Raw genomic sequence first — 8,167 nt, 5'->3', positions numbered from 1 at the left:
TCCGCGGGCTGCTCGGCTGGGCGGGACCGCGGGGCCCTCCTCCCTATTTCAAGGGTGACTGTGCCGCTGACGTCAGGCAGCTTTTGGTTCATTCCCTGGCGCGAGGACTTTATTTTCATAACAGCGTGCAGTGCCACGGAACTGGAATAGGCGTGTCCTCCCCCCTGACCCTCTCCCGCCCCTTGTCCCTCCGCTCACCTCCTCGCTCCCTCCCTCCGGCGACAGCCGCCTTTATAACTGCTCGGCGCCTCGAGGGCGGCATCGCTTTCGCGGGCTCCCCAGCACCCAGGGGCTCCGAGCTGCCTCGAACGCGCGGGAAGCAGCGCCAGTTCCAGCGCCGAAGCCCAGGCACAGGGTAAGCGAGGCGCACGGAGCCCGGAGCGCGCCCCGCCTCCGGATGTAAATCCTGGGGGTGAGCGGGGTCGGGAGGGTGGAACGCGCGAGAGAAAGCCTGGTAATGAGGACTGCAGCTGGCTAGGAGCAGGAAAGAATCCCTAGAAAGAAATGCCTCTAGTTTAACACAACTCAGATAGTTTTCTTCCTCTGCGCCTCCCAGGCTGAGATAGAGGCGGAGAGCGAGATGAACATCAGGCAGGAGTTTCAGACGCGTTCTACGCACTCTTGGCCGGCGGAATCCGGGCCGGGCAGGGGGCAGCTCCGGCATCCGGGAGAAGAGAAAAGAGGGAGAAAGATCTTAGAGGAAGGGGAGGCACGGGGGCGGAGGGGGTGGACACTGCGGAGGGCGGCAGGAGGGGAAAGACGGTGACAATTGTTACTTTACCCAGTTACTGAAAAGTTTCCAAGTGGTTTGTCCTTCCACAGCAAGCGTGCCCTTGCGAATGTGGGGAAGTAGGTTCATAGCAGCCACCCCTTCTCTAGATGCGAGTGTGGGGCCCTCAGCTCCACAGCGGCCCCTCCGCTGCTGTCCCCGGCGGGGCGCAGGAACTCCCGCGTGTTCAGTGACAGTCCACCTTGCAAACAAGGAAACAGGACCGGGAACGGCCCCAAAGATGCCCCCGAGGGGAGGAAAGGCTAGCACACAGGGGGAGGTCTGCTCCGGTTCAAGGAATTTGAAGGGCTTTCCATTCCTGACTTCTCTCCAGGCTGATGCTGTCCTCCGAGGGTCTGTAAATGCCACACCTGTTGCAGCTGCAGCTGAATCTCCCACGGCTGTGGGCGCGCTCCTGAGGGGGAACACTTGAGCCACTTCAGATACAAGGGGGTGAGGATGGAGGCCCAGCTCCACTCTCCAGGCGGGGTGCTGGTTGCTGCCTGGAGAGGGAAGGGATGAAGGGGAGGAAGAGGCAGGAGGAATTTTACTTGGGAGACTGACCGGCTCCTCCAGGGTTTGGAGAGGTGCTGCTTCAAGGGCAAATGGGAACGAGCAGAACATTCCTGGGAAGTGCTCTCCACTTGGGTCAGGCACCCTCCTTCCTCCTCCTGACTCCACAGGACTGTGCCGCCTCGGGAGGCAGGGCCTGGGCCCTGAGTTCCCCCGCAGCGGTTCTCAACCTGTGGGTTGCGACCCCTGAAAATACATCCTGCATATCAGAGATTTACATGACGATTCATAACAGTAGCAACATTACAGTTATGAAGTAGCAATGAAAATAATTTCATGGTTGGGGGTCACCACAACATGAGGAACTGTATTATAGGGTCGCGGCATTAGGAAGGTTGAGAACCACTGCCCTAAAGGGTCCTGGGAAGGCCCCAGCTCCTTCCCAGGCTGAGTCCAGCCCTGGCAGTCCTCTGTGGAGCCCGCGCTGCCTTCCTGTTTCACCCTAGTGGGCACTGAAGATAACGGGGTGTGAAAAAGAATTTTAATTGTGTGATTTTATTTTTCTCACTCTGGGTGTTGGACTTAAGGTCCACCGCTATTTTAAAATCCGCAGCTTGAGTTGAGGAAATGGGCAGGAAATGATGTGTTGGTATAATAGGACTTTTAACAACAGTGAATTGAACAGTGGTTTCTCTTGAAGGGTAGATTTTCGGAGTTGTTTGGTGTGTTTGTTTTTACTTTTATTCCTATTTTTATTGATTTGTGGTTAGAATATATAGTCTGTGCATTTCTTATTTTAGGATTTCACATTTTTGTGTGTGGTCTAAAATATAGTGTTTTTTTTTGTAAGTGTTCCAAGGCCACTTCCATAGAAGCAATCATTTAGAGCCGGGGTCCGTAAACTAGGTCCATGGCCAAACACATCCCTCAGCCTATGTTTGTAAATAAAGTTTTATTGGAACACAGCCATGCTCATTTGTCTATGCATTATCTATGGCTGCTTCAGCTATAAACATATGGATTGCAGAGCCTAAACTATTTGTTATCTGGCCCTTTACAGAAAATGTTTGCTGATCTTAGATATAGAAGATCTGAATTATTTGATTAATAATGGAAATCTAATAAGATATAAAGATAGAGAATATTTTGATTAAAGTATCCGCAGAACATATATAAACATTTACCATATTATTATTCATTTTTTTCTATTTCATCTGCTGAGGACTGATAAAATATTAAGGTCTCCAATAATTGTAGTATTTCCTTTGATTTATCCTTGTGTTTCTGGTAGTTTTGTTTTATGTGTTTTAGTGCTATGTTATTCAGTGCATACACCTTCATGATGATTTTATCTTCAATGTGCAGTATCCTGATTATTATAATATAATACCTTTTTGCCTACACTTTGCATTATATTAATACCTCAACTCTTTCTTAATTGTCTTACCTTGAGCAAGCTATTTAACTTTGTACCTGACACATAATACCTGCTAAATAAACATTATCTATTATGATTGTGCTATTTTTTTTTTTTTTGCATTTACTTTCATTTTTTCCTTCCTTTGGCTTTCAACTTTTTAAATCCTGTTATTTTAGGTGAGGTTCTTATAGGTATAGAATAGTTTAATTTAGTCTTTTTTCAAAATAAAAAATGTTAGCATTTACATTTATTGTAATAATAGTTGTTTGCTATTGTCATCTAATTTTTGGCCATGTATTCTGTTTTCTCCATCCTCTCCGCATTAGGTAGTCTGTATTGTATTTTCAGATCTACTAGGCCACTCAGTGGATGGTAGTGCCATTTTCAGGACTTAGAAATACAGGCTTGCAAGGAAAGATGACAAATTTAGCTTGGGGCTTGCTGGATCAAACATGAATATGTTGCAGTTATATTTTGAAGTAAAATATTTTAAAATTGGTCTTTGAGAGCTTTGAGATGGTATACCAGTAGAGGACTTCACTTTATCCAACCACCTTTTTTTCTGAAAGTTTCATTTCTTTTTTAAAATAATATATTTTTATTTATTTCAGAGAAGAAGGGAGAGGGAGAGATAGAAATATCAATGATGAGAGAGAATCATTGATTGGCTGTCTCCTGCATGCCCCCTACTGTAACCCCGGCATGTGCCCTTGATCTAATCGAACCCGGGACCTTCAGTCTGCAGGCTAATGCTCTATGCACTGAGCCAAACCAGCTCGGGCTGGAAGTTTCATTTCTTAAAATTCTGGGCCTAAAAGATTTGAAAGTTTCACTCAAATTCTTAAGTTTTTAAAAAAATGATTTTCAGTATTTTTAGTTTACATTCCAGTAATTTATTTTATATTAATCTAAAGTTCACATGGTTTGTTTAGACTGGAGGCAGATGATAATATCCCCAGGAACTACCCGAAAGTAAATAAATCGGGATGAACACCGTTGTTATACTTGTTTAGCTCTGCCCATGGTAGTGGAATCATTTATTTTCTCTTCAGTTACTGCATAGAAACTCAATTCGGGGATGTTATTCATAAGCTGTTGCCATGACGCATCACTTTTATGTCATCAGAATACGGACAGCTACTCAGAACAGGCGATCTGGAGATTTCCCTAGAGACACTTTCCAATTACAACTTATCCTTCATCCAGGGCAGAGAAATTTCTGTGAGACTCCACCCTTGTCTTAGAACTTAGCCTAGATAAAAATATGAGGGTCAGCACATATTCATCTCAAAAATTTGTCCTCCCCATAACACTTGCTAATAAATAACTTGCTTTGAGTAAATATTCAGCAGGCAGTCTTATTCCAAACATTTGCTCAGCAACCACTGTGCAGAGCACACAGTGAGGGGGTACCAACAAACAGAAGATTTGCTCTATTTCCTTAATCCTTAAAACACCTGTTATCTGATAGGCGAGTCAACCTGATATTAAAGTATAATATGTAACATATATATGGAAAACCTTCAGTGCCAAGAAGTAGTTACTTGTAAAAACTATGAAGAGACCTACAAATTTAAAATGAGATGGGACTAATAATTTTTAAAAACCTCAAGATTTGGGCCAAGTTTTGAAGAAATATGGCAAATGGATTGTGACTAAAAGAGGCAGGGTCTTTCTGGCTAAAAGAATAATGCGTGTGCTGAGGCAAAGAGGGTTACTTTGTCCAAGAAGATCTTAGATGAGCCCCAATTTCCTACCAGATAGAAAAATACTCTCGGAAACCTTGTTTGTCTTGCACAGAGAGGTAGAGAGGAGCTGGAGAGGCCGAGGAGGTGGCTGGGAGGACCAGCTAGAAAAAAGCCTTGAAGCTCAAATTGAGGCTGAATCTATTATAATAGACAAAAAGGAGTTAATATGCTTTTTAACTGCTAAATCCACGGATCTCTTCCCAGGCTTTCTTTCCTTAGCTCCCCTTGAATTGTTTAACTCCATTGACCCCTCTTTTTCTGGGGAAACTGCTCCTTGGCTTCTGGGAAACCACCTGGGCTTATTTCTTTTTCTAACCTCCAATAATTTCTTTTTTGACATCCTTTGCTGACTTCTGCTTGGATGAGATGGTGTTCCCATGGTTCTGTCCTCGGCCCTCTCCCTCACCGTATGTGCACCCTGTGTAATCCCGTCTCCTTTCAAGGCTTCAGATGCCTTTTATGGGCCCAGTCTGTGTGTATAGCCCAAACCTCTCCTGAACCTCAGACCCACATGTCCATGTGCAGAGGGGTCAGCTCAACCTGTGTCTAAGAGCCTGGCCTTTCAGAGCCATGTGATCTTGCGCAAGTAATTTAACTTCTCTGTGCTTCATTTTCCTCAGCTGTAAAACGGGGACATCATAATAGGGCGGTGTACGGATTACAGGAAGCTGTGTGCGGCCCAGAGGAAACTCTCAGGATAACTTCGTGTTTGTTCTTTCTGGATTCCTCCAACTGCATGTCCCGTAGTCACCTTAGATTCAACAAAGCTAGGCGTGGCATCTCCCCTCATAAGCCTGTGTTTCTAAGGTCTGTTCAGTTGCCTAAACTAGAAATCTGGAATTAACTGGATTCCTTTACTCCCCAAGTCCTGTCTCTTCTACCTTCTACCCAATCTCCCGCCATTTCCTGCCCATCTTTCATGCCTCATCTCCTTGGATTCCTTGCTAAAGCTTTAAAAAAAAAATCCCACTAGGTAGACTGGGCTGCTGTTTTCCGTGTGCCTTCAGCATTCCCTGCACACTCAGAAACTCCTTATTTGTATGTCTGTGCGACTCTATTGGTCTTCCAAAGGGCAGCAGCCACACTTGTGGTCTGAATGACTTGTACATTGAACACAGTACCTGACACTAGCAGGCACTTAAATGTCTGTTGATTGATGGGAAGATTGACCTAATGCAAGACTGCTTGCTTTGGAGACTTCCCAGAGATGATTTAAATGGAGAGAAGCTGGAGTTAGGGGGAAAAGCTTCTGAGATCATAACTGATTTAGAGATGAAATAGATTCAATTATGATTAAACTCATAAAGGCATACTCTTCCTAACTATGTGACATGGGGTATGTAACTTCATCTAAGACACAGCCTTCTCACCTACAAAATGAGTTGTGGGAATATTAAATGAGATAATAGGTATAAAACATGTAAATGAGAGAGTACATATAATAAAACATATAAACGCTGAGCCTTGTGCCTGGCTCACAAGAGGACTCAGCATGCGGTGGTAGTCGTCATTCTTTTTATTCATAATTATATTGTGACTGTTGTTATTACTATGGATTGAAGGTGGGAATTCAAGGGCAGAGAGGAAATTAAAATGATAGAAATTCACAAAGTTGCCTGTGATGGCTCAGCTTCAACAAACACCTAAGTTGGTTGATGTCATTCCCCAGGCAGTCCTCAGAGGACGGTTTTGTCCTTTTCATTTTTAGATGACGGATGAGATAAATAGACGAATCTCCTAAGGAGGAAGGTGAGATCAGCTACTGGGAAGTTTCAGGGCCCCAGTTAATTCATGCTCAGATACTCCATCAAAGGCTGCCATCTGTCCTTGCATACCAGGCAATGCCAATTGTTGGTCAATGCCATGTGGAGGGCCGGTACTGCTCCAGAACCCTGTGGCTTTGCCCTGCAGGTGGGCATTCTCCTTGGCCTGCACTCAGACCCTTCAACCTCACCTCCAGCCCTGGTTTGGGGTTGAGTTAGGAGTTTGTGGCACATATTCTTTTAATGACAGGACATGGGGCAAGAAGAAGGATGAGGGGGAGGGAGAAAGAGACTTGGAAATTGTCTACAAGGAGCTCCCCATGGAGCTGGACATGGGCCTGACCACCCAGTGCAGCACCCGCCCTCATTTTACAGAGGGGATGGAGGCTGTGGGAGATAGTGTCCACGCACAGCAAGGCAGCTGAAACCCCTTCTTCCTAAAGGGGCAGAGTAGAGGGAGGGTTTGGAATTGAGCTCAATAAGTGCCTCTCCTCCCTGCCTGTCTCTCCTCTTCCACTTGTCCTCCCTCCACCCCCATCTTTATTGCTTAACCTTCGGGTCAACGGCCTGACTCACTCCAGAAGGGTTAAGGCATCGCCAAGTGACTTCAGGGTCTCAGCTGTGGGTGTCACTGGGTTATTGGACAGCAGGTAGTTAGCGCAGTTAGCCGCTGTCATAAGTGAAAGGGGGTCTCACCCTTATGACTCAGAGTCATTTCTCATTTCCCAGGCCTCTAAAACCTCACCATCCTCCTTCAAAGTGCAGGGTTTAGTCATCAGGAAATTGGGTGGGAGCGCATGACTGGATTCCAGTAAATTCCTCTCTGCTTGCTGGGAAGGATTCACGGTCTCCTAGGAGACACCTGGAGTCTCTTAGGAGCAGGGTTTCAGACGCGGCCCAGAGCTCTTCACTTCAGACCCCAAGTGCGACTTCAGACAGCCTGCGTGAGAGGGTGGATGGGAGCCAGTGGTGGGGGTTGGATTAAGGACAGCAGACAGGGGCTTGTGAGGTACAGCCCATCCTACCCTGTCTCACGAACAACCTCTTTTCCGTGGACTCCACTTCTCCTGACCATGTGCTCGCCCACCCATCCTGGTGGGGCACTTACCACAGTCAGGTACTAGACCAGAGGCTGGGGAGAGACATTTAATAACCCAACCTCCAAGGGACCTGTTTGTCTAGCGGGAGATGCAGATTTCTCAACAGGTGTGGCAGGGCTGTGTGCCAGGTGCTGTGGTAGGGAACGCGGAGGCTCCCTGAGAATTCAAAGGATGCGTGTCTCACGAGACATGGGCATCAAGGGAAGCACCTGTCAGAAGGGGCCTCTAAGTCAAATGAAGGGGGTGGGGAAGCGGGGAGAATGCCCCACGCAGATGGGACAGCATGCTTGAAGTGAGATAGAGGGCTGGTTTGGAGGAGAGACAAGAAGCTTGCATATTGGGGATATGGGGGAGGGTGTGGGGACAAGGCATGAGGCTGGAGAGGCAGGCAGGGCTGAGCCTTCCACCGGCTGTGCAGGTTATGGCTCTTTCCCTGGCCACAAAGAGTGGCTTAGAGATGGCAAGTCTGCAGACTGGAGGTCGGGCTTCTGAGTGGTCCAAGTGGAGGTGTTGGTGGATGACATAGTTAAGAGACAGTGAAGAGGTGGAAGTGCTAGGACGTGGGTGATGGGTCTGTTAATGTGGAAAAGAAATTTCTTTGGCCATTTCCCAACTCAGTGGTATGACCTTAACTTGGCTTTTAGGGTCACTGCCTTGGGTTCACGAATGGGGAGGTTGTAGGAGGTGGGACCGCACCAGGTGTCTGATCCATGGGGTCAGATTGGACCTGGGTTTAGCAACCTTGGTACTTGGGTTCTGGCTAGGAAAGAATCCAGAGCCGAGACCCAAACTATAAGAGAATATTTATTTATAAAATCACAGAGGTAGAAAAGTAATTCCTGGAAGAAATGGGC

General features: G+C 46.6%; 1 protein-coding gene across 2 annotated transcripts in view; it reads left to right on the top strand.

Moving 5' to 3' along the window:
• Positions 1 to 266: 266 nt before the first annotated feature.
• GPRC5A (G protein-coupled receptor class C group 5 member A) overlaps positions 267 to 8,167 on the top strand; it is a 77,695-nt gene continuing 69,794 nt past the window's right edge. Inside the window, exon 1 of one of the 2 annotated variants that reach the window (XM_081084463.1) lies at positions 267 to 355. The gene's annotated coding sequence lies outside the window, so the exon portion shown is untranslated. The remainder of the gene's footprint in view (positions 356 to 8,167) is intronic. The other variant, XM_081084464.1, reaches the window with a different exon arrangement.

Source organism: Myotis nattereri (genome assembly GCF_964212035.1).
Source record: "Myotis nattereri genome assembly, chromosome: 2".
NCBI lineage: Eukaryota > Metazoa > Chordata > Mammalia > Chiroptera > Vespertilionidae > Myotis > Myotis nattereri.
Note: the sequence above shows the minus strand (reverse complement) of the source record. Positions and strands in the feature narration are given on the sequence as shown.